The sequence below is a fragment of the Syngnathus typhle genome, linkage group LG5 (assembly GCF_033458585.1).
Source record: "Syngnathus typhle isolate RoL2023-S1 ecotype Sweden linkage group LG5, RoL_Styp_1.0, whole genome shotgun sequence".
Classification (NCBI taxonomy): Eukaryota; Metazoa; Chordata; class Actinopteri; order Syngnathiformes; family Syngnathidae; genus Syngnathus; species Syngnathus typhle.
Genome location: NC_083742.1, coordinates 15764022 through 15780253, shown reverse-complemented (window position 1 = coordinate 15780253; position 16232 = coordinate 15764022). Strand labels below are relative to the sequence as shown.

Here is a 16232-nt window from a genome sequence, read left to right as displayed (position 1 = left end):
CATCTGCCATTCTTCTCCACCCCCTCCCAACACACACGGACACACACATGCGCACACAAATGTCCATTCTGTCCCATTTTCCAAGGATACACACGCACACACAAAAGCAGCCTATAGTGAGAGGAAGCAGAAAGTGATACTCGATGCCGTGTTGGTTAAATATTGACGCTTGGTTCTTTTACATTACGCAAACACAATTAAGCCTCAAGGGATGTATGTTTGGTTCTTACACACACACACACACACACACACACACACACACACACACACGCACACACACACACAGCAAACCCCAGCAAACCCGCAACCCTTGTGAGAATAAAACAGTTCAGATAACGGATGGATGCATAGTACTGGGGAAAAAACTGAAGGAATATGATATTTATTGATTTTATTTCTTGTCTTTGCACGTCAACAATCAACAGCCACCATCTGTCACTGTCCTTGCGCTCCATTTTTTCCCCCTGTTTTTCATGGGTGGGTGGGTGTGGGCGGTCTTGTTTGGTGGGGGGCGCACTTGTTTGGCGGGAAACGACGCCCAATGCAGCAGACGCCATCTTGTGCATCCAAACCAATCATCCACTTTTGGGAAGGGACATTCAGGATGATTCTTCTACTCTGATTCAAAGAACTTTCTTCTTCTAACAGGATAATAAAAAACAACAAAAAGATGAATTGAAGTGTGCTGTCCTTGCGGCACAAAACTGGATGTTGCTAGACGGCAAGATGGAAAAATCCGCTCTTGGTCATGAAGTTTCCCGCCCATCCAAGATACAGCAACGCCAAAAGAAAACGTGTCGACATGTAGACGAAGAATACTTTCATTTGCTTTAGTGCTGATTAGAGCTGGAGAATGATTACATTTTTGTTGTTTGGGTTATTTGTGTGCGTGACCTGAACAAAAAAGGTGAAATGATGAAATGAAGTCAAAAATTGAAAAACAAAAGTAAGAAAATGGAAGCTCATAGAACCTGTTACAAAATGTGGGCAGCCATTTGTTTCAAAATACCCCGAAATAAGGACACATTTCCGCACTGGTGGATCCAAACTGCCAACACATATGTGCACACGCACACACACACGCACATACACACACGTACACACACACACACGAGACATTTACAGTGTGTGTGTGTGTGTGTGTGTGTGTGTGCGCATGCTTCCTTTGCAATGTGCCAGTGTAGCCGGGTGTGAAAATATAATGAGGGTGGGACAGCGCGGCGCTGTCTGGGGCGAGCCATTCCAACGCAACACGCACACACGCACACAAATAATAATAATAATATAATAGCAGTGATACCTCAGAGCGGCGCGGGGTGGGTGCACGGGCTTGAATGGTGCACGGGTGGGGAGGGGGCGGGGGGGATTGTATTGACGGTGGGGAGGGGGCGGGGGGGATTGTATTGACGGTGAGAAAGCATCAGATGAGAAACAGGCCGGGAGAAGATTCTAATGTTTTTTTATGACATCCAGCGCGTCTGAATGCAAATGACACTCAAGGAGTCTGTCTGGTATACGTGCTTCAAATTTGGGAACTCGATAAAAACTCCAGGACAGTTTGGGCCTTGAAGGACCCCTGAGATGGCCAAAATGACCTGTGGATGGACCATTTGGACCAAAATAGCACATGTCAGTGCACAAAGTGTTTTGAGGCATGGCTTCTTGTATTTTTCTTTTTGTGGCTCTCCTCATGTTAGACACGGCTACCAGATTTCATGATACAAAGTGAAAAATACTTTTTTTCTTCTTTTTCTCCTTTTCTTTTTTCTTTTGTCCCTACCCAGGCCCCTGGAATTTACCCAAAACCCCCGATAGGACTCCTAGCTAAAATTCCTATATATTTTCCAACTTCTTGAGGCTTTTTGTCAGTCTGCCTATGACCGAGTACTAGCAAATTTCCTGTTACTGTACTCAAACGGAAATTGAAACTAAAAGGGCTGTTTCAAAACAAAATGAAGATTTGCCAATCCTGGCCTCGATTTGCCGGCATCCAAACCATCCGCGTAGTATCCAAGTTTGTCTTTGAAGGACTCCGGGAAACAGCCAGCATCACTCAAAAACGAATGCTTCAAACCCAAACCTTGGGAGGTGTAACCGCGGGTGTGTACGTGCGTGTGCGCGGCGGTGTGCGTGTGTGTCGCCGGCAATTTCATGAAGCATATGTCATACTCCCGTGCAGGGAATGAGAGCAGCTGACACACACACGCACACACTGGCTTCGCCGTGACCCTTGGATGGGAGCATTAGCGCCGCACGCACGAGCTAGCGCCGACAATCCCAACTTTTTCCACAAACGCTGGCATTGAATGACTTAGTTTATATTTTTGGGACTTTTGAGTGCATAGAGGAGCAGATTGGTGTCACCTCAACGCGTGGCGCTCTGCCTGATGTCACAGCTTTGCAAGCTGGCGTTAAGAGCCGTCATTGGCTCCAGCACAGATGACCCGCTGCCGCTGCGATACGTGCGCGGATGACTTGAATGGATGAATTGAAACAGCTTTCAAGTCAAGTCAAGTTTATTTGTATAGCCCTAAATCACAAGCAGTCTCAAAGGGCTTCACATAGACAGAAATTGACAATTATTCTCAAAGCATCCCCTGATCTTAAGCTCCCAAAAGGGCAAGGAAAAACTTAAAAACCCCTAGCAGGGGGAAAATGAGAAACCTTGAGAAGGGACCACAGATGGAAGGATCCCCCTTTCAGGATCACCAGGTTGAAATGGATGCAGAGAGGGCACAAATGATACAACATGAAAATCAATTAAATAAAAAGTGGATGTCCATGTCACAGCAGAGGGCTGCCGAAAGGAGCCCTCAATTGTCCTGGCAGTGCTCTTCGAGGAGGTTGAGCTGCAGTTCCCCTATCCTGAATTGGCCACGAGAATCCAGATAGCCGCTGTCAGCATGGGTACCACCTAACCACCTCCCCGGCCGGGGAGGGGGGAGGGAGGGGGTGTAGAGGGAGAGAAAACAAACTCCAGCCGAATCGGCCACTACAGGTTAGTTAAAGGCCATGTCATAGAAATGTGTCTTTAAACGTGTCTTAAATGTTTCTACTGAGGTAGCAGTCCTAATATCCATTGGTAGGGCATTCCAAAGCTCTGGAGCCCGAATAGAAAATGCTCTAGAGCCTGCAGACATTTTCTTAGCCCTCGGTGTCGCTAAAAGGGTAGCGTTTTGCGAACGAAGGTTACGAGACGGAACATAAGGAACAACTAGGTCGACGAGATATGAAGGCGCTAAGCCATGCAGCGATTTATAGGTTAATAGAAGAACCTTGAAGTCACATCTTAAATGGACCGGAAGCCAATGTAAGTTGGCTAGTATTGGGGTAATGTGATCAAATTTTCTTGTCCGAGAGAGCAGCCTTGCAGCGGCATTTTGTACTAACTGTAGACTTTTGATGCGGGACTTAGGAAGACCCGAAAATAGTACATTACAGTAGTCCAGGCGCGACGTGACGAACGCATGTATAATAGTTTCCGCATCACCGGTCGAGAGGATCGGACGAATCTTTGCAATATTACGAAGGTGAAAAAACGCAATTCTGGTTATATTCTTAATGTGCTTTTGAAAGGAGAGAGTTTGGTCAAATATTACCCCGAGATTAGTTACAGTATCGCTTTGAGTGATAGTACGGTTATCTATAGTTATAGCGGTTTCCTTGAATAAGTGTTGATAACGAGCTGGACCAATTATCAACATCTCAGTTTTATCTGGGTTAAGACGAAGGAAGTTGAGAGACATCCATTGCTTGATCTCCGCAAGGCACTTCTCAAGATTACAACAATCCCGCGGATCTGTCATCGATAACGGCATATATAATTGGGTGTCATCCGCATAGCATTGAAAACTAATATTATATTTACGTATTATGTCCCCAAGCGGAATCATATAAATATTAAAAAGAATTGGTCCGAGAACCGATCCCTGTGGGACACCACATGTAACATTATAGAGCTCCGAGGACGCATTGCCATGGACCACTCGGTGCGTCCTGTTTGATAGATAGGAATGGAACCAGCCTAGTGCTGACCCTGAAATACCAACACAACTTTTAAGACGCCCTAATAAAATATCGAAGTCTACAGTGTCGAAGGCAGCACTAAGATCGAGTAGTAACAGTACAGACGAAATGTTTGAATCCATAGCTACGAGGAGATCATTAGTCACTTTCGCAAGTGCTGTCTCAGTGGAATGATTAGCTCTAAAACCAGACTGAAAAGTGTCGTATCGATTATTGGCGACCATGTAATCAATAAGCTGCTGCGCTACTACTTTTTCAAGAAGTTTTGCTATGAATGGGAGGTTTGAAACTGGCCTATAATTACTGAGACAGTCCGGGTCAAGATTTGGTCGCTTAAGTAACGGTTTAATGATAGCGGTTTTAAAGGCTGTTGGCACTATCCCAGAGGAGACAGACAGATTGATTATATTTAAGACGGACGGTCCTAAAATTTGAAATAATTCTTTAAGTAGTTTGGCTGGAAGAGGGTCGAGTAAACATGTTGTTTGTTTAGCCGCACTAACAATTTGTGTAAGCCTTTCAAGAGACACGCTTTTAAAAGTTGAGAGGGTTGTTGCATGATCATCAGCGTTGGTAAACGGCGTGCTCGACCGAGCGATTGGAATGCTATTCTTGATCTCATCCCTAATGGATTCAATCTTTTGAGCAAAAAATTTCATGAACTCGTCAGCTGAGTGGAAGGAACTATCGGAGGTCGGCTGGCGCAGAGTCAGCTTTGCCACTGTATCAAATAGGTGTTTCGGATTGTTTTTATTGAGATTAATAACTTGCGAAAAATATCGAGTTTTTGCTAAGATAAGCGCATCTTTATATTTCAGGAGGCTATCCTGCCATGCCTGATGGAAAACCTCAAGTTTGGTTAGACGCCATCTGCGCTCATGCTTTCTACATAATTGCTTAAGCGTACGCGTTTCATCTGTGAACCATGGAGTAGGCACTCTACGGCGAGTTTTCAGACGTAACGGCGCCACAGAGTCAATGGCATTTAACAATGTCGCATTGAATTCATTCGTAAGATTATCAATAGAGTCGGCGTATGTGAGAAAATTAGTGCTTGCCGGCGACAGTATTTCAGATAGCGCAGTTGCAGTCATAGAGTTGAAATGACGGCTCCTATAATGCTGATTGCTCTCTTGTCTTTGACAAGGAACTATAATTTCAAACTTTATTAAGTAACTAGAATTTTGCAATTTCTGGAGAAATTGCGTGTGAAGGCGAAATGTATGAATAACTTTTTCGGGGAATGCTGCCGAACGATGTTGAAACGTGTTGAATTACTTGAGAAATGTAGAATATTTGGAGAATTTGTGGTGAATTTCAAAATTGAAAGTTTGGAATATTTGGTAAGTGGGAAGTTGTGGAATAGGTAGGCAAAAGATGAACAGTTGAAAGTTGGAATGGGTTGAATCGGTTGAAAAATGTAGAAATTAGAGTAGAAAAACGAAATTTTGGAGAATTTGGTTGAATTTCGAATTTGGAATTTTTGGTAAGTGGGAAGTTGTGGAATAGGTAGGCAAAAGATGTACAGTTGAAAGTTGGAACGGGTTGAATCAGTTAAAAAATGTAGAAGTTAGAGCAAATGTTGAATCCCCATAGAGAATGAATGGGAAAATAAAAAAAAGCAATTGCGCCAAAATCTTTCTAAATTTGGAACAAAACAAAAAAAACGGCCTCAGGAGATTCACTTTTGGGGTAAAAATGTTGAAACGGGTTAAATCAGACAAAAAACGAAAAAGTTAGCGCAAATGTAGCTATTTGGGCCACTCAGTGTTGAAATAAGGTCACTTCCGGTTTGATTCGGGTCACTTCCGGTCTATTTGGGGTCACTTCCGGTTTATTTGGGTCACTTCCGGTTTAATTTGGGTCACTTCCGGTTCGTCTGAGGTCACTTCCGGTTTATTAGGGGTCACTTCCGGTCTAAAAAGGTCACTTCCGGTTCATTCGGGGTCACTTCCGGTTTGATTTAGGGTCACTTCCGGTTTACCAGAGGTCACTTCCGGTCTATTTGGGGTCACTTCCGGTTTATTTGGGTCACTTCCGGTTTAATTTGGGTCACTTCCGGTTCGTCTGAGGTCACTTCCTGTTTATTAGGGGTCATTTCCGGTCTAAAAAGGTCACTTCCGGTACGTTTGGGGTCACTTCCGGTTTGATTTGGGGTCACTTCCGGTTTACCTGAGGTCACTTCCGGTCTATTTGGGGTCACTTTCGGTTTGATTTGGGGCACTTCCGGTTCATTTTGGGTTCATTGGGGGCACTTGAGGGTCAATCCAAGATGGCCGCCACACTGGAATTGGGGGTCAAGGGTTGAATGTGTAAGCGTAGTGGAAGTGGGGGTGAATGGGAGTGAATGTGGGAAGCATAAGGTGAATGCATTTGGAATGGGTTGAATCGGTCGAAAAATGTAGAAATTAGAGTAGAAAAACGAAATTTTAGAGAATTTTGGTTGAATTTCAAATTTGAGAATTTGGAATTTTTGGTAAGTGGGAAGTTGTGGAATAGGTAGGCAAAAGATGAACAGTTGAAAGTTGGAATGGGTTGAATCGGTTGAAAAATGTAGAAATTAGAGTGGAATAACGGAATTAGAGAGAATTTTGGTTGAATTTCAAATTTGAAAATTTGGAATTTTTAGTAAATGGGAAGTTGTGGAATAGGTAGGCAAAAGATGAACAGTTGGAATGGGTTGAATCGGTTGAAAAATGTAGAAGTTAGAGGTGAAAAACGAAATTTTGTGAAATGTCGAATGTGCCATTAAGAATGGATGGGGAAAAATTTGTCGGAATTTTGGGAATTTTGCGGAATCGGAAAATTTTCGGAATGAGAAAAATACAAGCGCTCATGTCGTGAATATTTGGAATACGTGAAAAGTGGAATGGAGTGAATCGGATGAATTATGTGAAAGATGAAACGGGACAAAAAAGTGGCGGGAATAAAATAGAATAATAATAATAACTAGAATTTTGCAATTTCTGGAGAAATTGCGTGTGAAGGCGAAATGTATGAATAACTTCTTCGGGGAATGCCGCCGAATGATGTTGAAACGTGTTGAATTACTTGAGAAATGTAGAATATTTGGTGAATTTGTGGTGAATTTCAAAATTGAAAGTTTGGAATATTTGGTAAGTGGGAAGTTGTGGAATAGGTAGGCAAAAGATGAACAGTTGAAAGGTGGAATGGGTTGAATCGGTTGAAAAATGTAGAATATAGAGTAGAAAAACGAAATTTTGGATAATATGGTTGAATTTCGAATTTGGAATTTTTGGTAAGTGGGAAGTTGTGGAATAGGTAGGCAAAAGATGTACAGTTGAAAGTTGGAACGGGTTGAATCAGTTAAAAAATGTAGAAGAACTAAACAAAGAAAAACGGCCTCAGGAGGTTCACTTTTGGGGTAAAAATGTTGAAACGGGTTAAATCGGACAAAAAACGAAAAAGTTAGCGCAAATGTAGCTATTTGGGCCATTTAGTGTTGAAATAAGGTCACTTCCGGTTTGATTCGGGTCACTTCCGGTCTAGTTTGGGTCACTTCCGGTTTATTTGGGTCACTTCCGGTTTAAAACAGGTCACTTCCGGTTTAGCTGAGGTCACTTCCGGTTTATTTGGGGTCATTTCCGGTCTAAAAAGGTCACTTCCGGTTCATTTGGGGTCACTTCCGGTTTGATTTGGGGTCACTTCCGGTTTACCTGAGGTCACTTCCGGTCTATTTGGGGTCACTTCCGGTCTATTTGGGGTCACTTCCGGTTTATTTGGGTCACTTCCGGTTTAATTTGGGTCACTTCCGGTTCGTCTGAGGTCACTTCCGGTTTATTAGGGGTCATTTCCGGTCTAAAAAGGTCACTTCTGGTACATTTGGGGTCACTTCCGGTTTGATTTGGGGTCACTTCCGGTTTACCTGAGGCCACTTCCGGTCTATTTGGGGTCACTTTCGGTTTGATTTGGGCCACTTCCGGTTCATTCTGGGTTCATTGGTGGCACTTCAGGGTCATCCAAGATGGCCGCCACACTGGAATTGGGGGTCAAGGGTTGAATTGTGTAAGCATAGTGGAAGTGGGGGTGAATGGGAGTGAATGTGGGAAGAATAAGGTGAATTAAGTGAATAAATTTGGAATGGGTTGAATCGGTTGAAAAATGTAGAAATGAGAAGGGAAAAAGGAATTGGGTGTGAATTTCAAAATAAAAGATGTGAAGTTTTTGGTAAGTGGGAAGTTGTGGAATAGGTAGAAAAATGATGAACAGTTGAAAGTTGGAATGGGTTGAATCGGTTGAAAAATGTAGAAATGAGAAGGGAAAAAGGAATTGGGTGGGAATTTCAAAATAAAAGATGTGAAGTTTTTGGGACGTGGGAAGTTGTGGAATAGGTAGAAAAATGATGAACAGTTGAAAGTTGGAATGGGTTGAATCGGTTGAAAAATGTAGAAATGACAAGGAGAAAAGGAAATATTGGAGAATTGGGTGTGAATTTCAAAATAAAAGATGTGAAGTTTTTGGTAAGTGGGAAGTTGTGGAATAGGTAGAAAAATGATGAACAGTTGAAAGTTGGAATGGGTTGAATCGGTTGAAAAATGTAGAAATGAGAAGGGAAAAGGAATTGGGTGTGAATTTCAAAATAAAAGATGTGAAGCTTTTGGTAAGTGGGAAGTTGTGGAATCAGTAGAAAAATAATGAACAGTTGAAAGTTGGAATGGGTTGAATCGGTTGAAAAATGTAGAAATTAGAGTAGAAAAACGAAATTTTAGAGAATTTTGGTTGAATTTCAAAATAAAAGATGTGAAGTTTTTGGTAAGTGGGACGTTGTGGAATAGGTAGGCAAAAGATGAACAGTTGAAAGTTGGAACGAGTTGAATCGGTTGAAAAATGTAGAAGTTAGAGGTTAAAAACGAAATTCTGTGAAAATTTGTCGGAATTTTTAACGTGAAAACGAGAAATTTTCGAATTTGGGAATTTTGGGAATGTCGAGAATCCTTCCGAATGTGATTAGAATGTGCTGAATGATGTGAATTTCAAATTGGAACGACGTAAATGTGAAATGTCGAATGTGCCATTAAGAATGAATGGGGAAAAATTTGTCGGAATTTTGGGAATTTTGCGGAATCGGAAAATTTTCGGAACGAGAAAAATATAAGCGCTCATGTCGTGAATATTTGGAATACGTGAAAAGTGGAATGGAGTGAATCGGATGAATTATGTGGAAGATGAAACGTGTCAAAAAAGTGTGGAGAATAAAAGAGAATAATAATAATAATAACTAGAATTTTGCAATTTCTGGAGAAATTGCGTGTGAAGGCGAAATGTATGAATAACTTCTTCGGGGAATGCTGCCGAACGATTTTGAAACGTGTTGAATTACTTGAGAAATGTAGAATATTTGGAGAATTTGTGGCGAATTTCAAAATAAAAGATGTGAAGTTTTTGGTAAGTGGGAAGTTGTGGAATAGGTAGAAAAAGGATGAACAGTTGAAAGTTGGAATGGGTTGAATCGGTTGAAAAATGTAGAAATGAGAAGGGAAAAAGGAAATATTGGAGAATTGGGTGTGAATTTCAAAATAAAAGATGTGAAGGTTTTGGGAAGTTGTGGAATAGGTCGAAAAATGATGAACAGTTGAAAGTTGGAATGGTTTGAATCGGTTGAAAAATGTAGAAATGAGAAGGGAAAAGGAATTGGGTGTGAATTTCAAAATAAAAGATGTGAAGCTTTTGGTAAGTGGGAAGTTGTGGAATCGGTAGAAAAATGATGAACAGTTGAAAGTTGGAATGGGTTGAATCGGTTGAAAAATGTAGAAATGAGAAGGGAAAAGGGAATTGGGTTTAAATTTCAAAATAAAAGATGTGAAGTTTTTGGTAAGTGGGAAGTTGTGGAATAGGTAGAAAAATGATGAACAGTTGAAAGTTGGAATGGGTTGAATCGGTTGAAAAATGTAGAAATGAGAAGGGAAAAGGAAATTGGGTGTGAATTTCAAAATAAAAGATGTGAAGTTTTTGGTAAGTGGGAAGTTGTGGAATAGGTAGAAAAATGATGAACAGTTGAAAGTTGGAATGGGTTGAATCGGTTGAAAAATGTAGAAATGAGAAGGGAAAAAGGAATTGGGTGTGAATTTCAAAATAAAAGATGTGAAGTTTTTGGTAAGTGGAAAGTTGTGGAATAGGTAGAAAAATGATGAACAGAGTAAAGTTGGAATGGGTTGAATCGGTTGAAAAATGTAGAAATGAGAAGGGAAAAAGGAATTGGGTGTGAATTTCAAAATAAAAGATGTGAAGTATTTGGGAAGTTGTGGAATATGGTAGAAAAATGATGAACAGTTGAAAGTTGGAATGGGTTGAATCGGTTGAAAAATGTAGAAATTAGAGTACAAAAACGGAATTTGAGAGAATTTTGGTTGAATTTCAAAATAAAAGATGTGAAGTTTTTGGTAAGTGGGAAGTTGTGGAATAGGTAGAAAAATGATGAACAGTTGAAAGTTGGAATGGGTTGAATCGGTTGAAAAATGTAGAAATGAGAAGGGAAAAGGAAATTGGGTGTGAATTTCAAAATAAAAGACGTGAAGTTTTTGGTAAGTGGGAAGTTGTGGAATAGGTAGAAAAATGATGAACAGTTGAAAGTTGGAATGGGTTGAATCGGTTGAAAAATGTAGAAATGAGAAGGGAAAAGGAATTGGGTGTGAATTTCAAAATAAAAGATGTGAAGCTTTTGGTAAGTGGGAAGTTGTGGAATCGGTAGAAAAATAATGAACAGTTGAAAGTTGGAATGGGTTGAATCGGTTGAAAAATGTAGAAATGAGAAGGGAAAAGGAAATTGGGTGTGAATTTCAAAATAAAAGATGTAAAGTTTTTGGTAAGTGGGAAGTTGTGGAATAGGTAGAAAAATGATGAACAGTTGAAAGTTGGAATGTGTTGAATCGGTTGAAAAATGTAGAAATGAGAAGGGAAAAGGAATTGGGTGTGAATTTCAAAATAAAAGATGTGAAGCTTTTGGTAAGTGGGAAGTTGTGAAATCGGTAGAAAAATAATGAACAGATGAAAGTTGGAATGGGTTGAATCGGTTGAAAAATGTAGAAATTAGAGTAGAAAAACGAAATTTTAGAGAATTTTGGTTGAATTTCAAAATAAAAGATGTGAAGTTTTTGGTAAGAGGGACGTTGTGGAATAGGTAGGCAAAAGATGAACAGTTGAAAGTTGGAACGAGTTGAATCGGTTGAAAAATGTAGAAGTTAGAGGTGAAAAACGAAATTTTGTGAAAATTTGTCGGAATTTTTAACGTGAAAACGTGAAATTTTCGAATTTGGGAATTTTGGGAATGTCGAGAATCCTTCCGAATGTGATTAGAATGTGCTGAATGATGTGAATTTCAAATTGGAACGACGTAAATGTGAAATGTCGAATGTGCCATTAAGAATGAATGGGGAAAAATTTGTCGGAATTTTGGGAATTTTGCGGAATCGGTAAATTTTCGGAACGAGAAAAATACAAGCGCTCGTCGCGTGAATATTTGGAATACGTGAAAAGTGGAATGGAGTGAATCGGATGAATTATGTGGAAGATGAAACGTGTCAAAAAAGTGTGGAGAAACGTAGAGAATAATAATAATAACTAGAATTTTGCAATTTCTGGAGAAATTGCGTGTGAAGGCGAAATGTATGAATAACTTTTTCGGGGAATGCTGCCGAACGATGTTGAAACGTGTTGAATTACTTGAGAAATGTAGAATATTTGGAGAATTTGTGGTGAATTTCAAAATTGAAAGTTTGGAATATTTGGTAAGTGGGAAGTTGTGGAATAGGTAGGCAAAAGATGAACAGTTGAAAGTTGGAATGGGTTGAATCGGTAGAAAAATGTAGAAGTTAGAGTAGAAAAAGGAAATTTTGGAGAATTTGGTTGAATTTTAAATTTGGAATTGTTGGTAAGTGGGAAGTTGTGGAATAGGTAGGCAAAAGATGAACAGTTGAAAGTTGGAACGGGTTGAATCAGTTAAAAAATGTAGAAGTTAGAGCAAATGTTGAATCCCCATAGAGAATGAATGGGAAAATAAAAAAAAGCAATTGCGCCAAAATCTTTCTAAATTTGGAACAAAACCAAAAAAAACGGCCTCAGGAGGTTCACTTTTGGGGTAAAAATGTTGAAACGGGTTAAATCGGACAAAAAACGAAGACGTTAGCGCAAATGTAGCTATTTGGGGCACTTAGTGTTGAAATAAGGTCACTTCCGGCTTGATTCGGGTCACTTCCGGTCTAGTTTGGGTCACTTCCGGTTTATTTGGGTCACTTCCGGTTTAAAACAGGTCACTTCCGGTTTAGCTGAGGTCACTTCCGGTTTATTTGGGGTCATTTCTGGTCTAAAAAGGTCACTTCCGGTTCATTTGGGGTCACTTCCGGTTTGATTTGGGGTCACTTCCGGTTTACCAGAGGTCACTTCCGGTCTATTTGGGGTAACTTCCGGTCTATTTGGCGTCACTTCCGGTTTATTTGGGTCACTTCCGGTTTAATTTGGGTCACTTCCGGTTCGTCTGAGGTCACTTCCGGTTTATTAGGGGTCATTTCCGGTCTAAAAAGGTCACTTCCTGTACATTTGGGGTCACTTCCGGTTTGATTTGGGGTCACTTCCGGTTTACCTGAGGTCACTTCCGGTCTATTTGGGGTCACTTTCGGTTTGATTTGGGGCACTTCCGGTTCATTCTGGGTTCATTGGTGGCACTTCAGGGTCATCCAAGATGGCCGCCACACTGGAATTGGGGGTCAAGGGTTGAATTGTGTAAGCATAGTGGAAGTGGGGGTGAATGGGAGTGAATGTGGGAAGCATAGTGGAAGTGGGGGTGAATGGGAGTGAATGTGGTAAGCATAAGGTGAATAAGGGGAATAAATGTGGAATGGGTTGAATCGGTCGAAAAATGTAGAAATTAGAGTAGAAAAACGAAATTTTAGAGAATTTTGGTTGAATTTCAAATTTGAGAATTTGGAATTTTTGGTAAGTGGGAAGTTGTGGAATAGGTAGGCAAAAGATGAACAGTTGAAAGTTGGAACGGGTTGAATCGGTTGAAAAATGTAGAAATTAGAGTGGAATAACGGAATTTGAGAGAATTTTGGTTGAATTTCAAATTTGAAAATTTGGAACTTTTGGTAAGTGGGAAGTTGTGGAATAGGTAGGCAAAAGATGAACAGTTGAAAGTTGGAACGGGTTGAATCGGTTGAAAAATGTAGAAATTAGAGTGGAATAACGGAATTTGAGAGAATTTTGGTTGAATTTCAAATTTGAAAATTTGGAATTTTTGGTAAGTGGGAAGTTGTGGAATAGGTAGGCAAAAGATGAACAGTTGAAAGTTGGAATGGGTTGAATCGGTTGAAAAATGTAGAAGTTAGAGGTGAAAAACGAAATTTTGTGAAATGTCGAATGTGCCATTAAGAATGGATGGGGAAAAATTTGTCGGAATTTTGGGAATTTTGCGGAATCGGAAAATTTTCGGAATGAGAAAAATACAAGCCACCCTTTCCTGAATATTTGGAATACGTGAAAAGTGGAATGGAGTGAATCGGATGAATTATGTGAAAGATGAAACGGGACAAAAAAGTGAGGAGAATAAAATAGAAGAATAATAATAATAAAGTAAATGGAGTAGAATAACATATGTGTGAAGGCCTTCGCCTTCACACAATAATAGAGAATGGTGTAGAATAACATATGTGTGAAGGCCTTCGCCTTCACACAATGATCAGACAAAACAGTAGTGTATGGCAGTACTGCTATATTTGAGGTTGCAAGTCCTCGGGATAATACCAGATCTATGGTATTTCCATTCTTATGCGTTGCTGCCTGTACAGCTTGCGTAAAACCAAAGGTATCAGTTAAAGTCTGAAACGCCGAAGTAAGTGGCTCTGACGGTAAATTCATGTGGATGTTGAAATCGCCCATGATAATTATATTATCCGCATTGGTTACTAGATCAGCCACAAATTCTGAAAATTCATCCAGGAAGCCAGAGTAAGCCCCGGGTGGACGGTAAATAACAACAAGATAAAATGACGGTAAAGCGGTGGATCGGACAATGAGAACCTCAAATGTTTTAAATACGTTGATCGAACGAGGCCTAAAACTAAGCTCGGAATTCGAGATGAGGGCGACACCCCCACCCTTTTTTCGAGGACGCGCCACATGCGAGCTCACAAAATTTGGAGGCGAGGCCTCATTAAGCGGCATCAGTTCATTAGGTTTTAACCAGGTCTCGCAGAGACCAAAAGCGTTTAGATTATGTTCTGTGATGAGATCATTAACGAGAATGGCTTTCGTATGAAGCGATCTAATATTCATAAAACCAAGTTTAAGTGTAATTGGTCGATCCGGGTGCGTATTTATCGAAGGATATTTATACGAAATGCGAGTAAGATTGTGTTCTCTAAGCCTGACATCACCTCTCAAATGTTTGTTAGCGCGGTGGGCTGATACGACCGTGGGAATCTGATAGTAAATATTTGTTACACGTATAGAATTATCTGAAACCGGCACCGTTTCCTCAGCAAAACCGGTCGGGGTGGAGTGATTGGATTTGTCTACTACCCCAGTAGAAAGTGCGTTTATGTGTACTGTCGCACTATTCAAACTATCACGCTCTAGTCTACACAAGGAGCTATGTGCATGCTGGGAGTCTAGCCTAGCGCTAGTTAACTTTATCTTAACAGACTCCAAACCCATCCTGACAGGTGGTCTAATCACCTGTGACCCGGCCTGCTCTAAAGTGACCTGTCATGTGTGGCTCAAACAGTAATCTATATTCCTAGAAAGAGTGAAGGCGCCTTCACGGTTAGGGTGAAGGCCGTCCTTCCTCAGCAGGTCGGGGCGGCCCCAGAAGGAAGGCCAGTTATCTATGAAATACAGTCCCTGCTTCTTACAGAACCCAGCCATCCATCGATTAAGGGAGACTAATCTACTAAGCCTCTCATCAGTGCCTCTCCCAGGCAGGGGGCCAGAGACAAATACTCGATGCCGACTCATCTTTCTAGCGAGATCACAAGTCCTCGCTATGTTTCTCTTTGTGATCTCCGACTGCCTCATCCTAACATCATTGGAGCCGACGTGTATCACTATGTCCGAGTAGCTAGTGTTGATGGAACTACGCTGTTGACTAGACCTATTGCGAGTCAGCTCCCTAAGATTAGCTTCTATGTCGGGTGCTCTGCCCCCAGGAATACACATTACCGTGGCTGGATTTGTAAGCGTAATATTTCGGGTAATGGAGTCACCTATGACCAAAGTGCGAGGGCCAGTAGACCGAGATGACTTTGGACGGCTATGCGTCTTACCTGGCTCATCGCGATTAGCAAGCCGCTTGGGGCTAATGCTAACTGGGCTAGCAGGCTGACTACAGCCCGCGTCTGTATCCGCCACATCTACAGTTATCGCGCAATTCTGCTCTAACTGGCGGACACGTCCCTCTAGCAGGGACAACCTCTCTAAGAGAAGGGTGCAGTTGGTGCACGAAGCCACACAAACCTCTCGATCCGCAGCCATACTTTGTGTCCGATGATCGACGGCAGACAAACGGCCACGAAGCCTCCGCTCTCCCAGGCACTCCAACTGTGAAAAAAAAGATCGACAGTGTAATAAAAGATTCAAACTTACTTTAGAGTCAGGGAGATGAGTTCCACGCTGGAGAAAACAAAATCGTCCAAGCCTGAAAAGTATTGGGAGTCTGGCTGAGAAGGAAGAGGGCCACAATGTCTGGGAGGCTCTGGTTGTTGCTGCACAAAACCACCATCCAGAATATCTTTGAATGGATGTATTCAAGGATAATTTTATGAATGCATGAATTAAATTCAATAATCACTGATTCTGGGCTCGTTTAGACCAATAACGATAATTCACCTTCTACTTCGAGCCAAAATGACCGACTTCCTTTTGTTGGCGTTTAGCTTTTCTTTTGTGGCTACTCTTACGTCAATTTCCCAAATTTCCCAATTTGACGTTGGCTGGTCTAGAGAACTTTGTGTAATTGTTTTTATTCAAACCATTTTTTTTTTTGCCATCCAAACCAAAGGCTGAAACTATGGATGGAAACAAATGGTGATTGTTTTGAAGATAATCCAGAAGTTACAGTAAATAATTCTCTACACCGTTTCATACATGAAAGGGTGTTTGAAATGTATTTTAAGATCAAAAAGAATAAACTAGAGTGAGCGTTATAGAAGCAAATGTCATTTTTTTGAGACACTGTTGAACCTTGTGTCAAATAA

The 16232-nt window shown here is 41.0% G+C and overlaps 1 protein-coding gene and 1 long non-coding RNA gene across 2 annotated transcripts in view; one reads left to right on the top strand and one right to left on the bottom strand.

Moving 5' to 3' along the window:
• The window catches only part of si:dkey-215k6.1 (transmembrane protein 132B), an 84387-nt gene that overhangs the window by 22984 nt on the left and 45171 nt on the right, over positions 1-16232 (top strand). The window lies entirely within an intron of this gene.
• Positions 2499-15743, bottom strand: LOC133153883 (uncharacterized). The gene is made up of 2 exons (XR_009714409.1): positions 15493-15743; positions 2499-2974 (listed from the first exon to the last, which is right to left on the bottom strand). It is a non-coding gene; the product is annotated as an uncharacterized LOC133153883 (long non-coding RNA).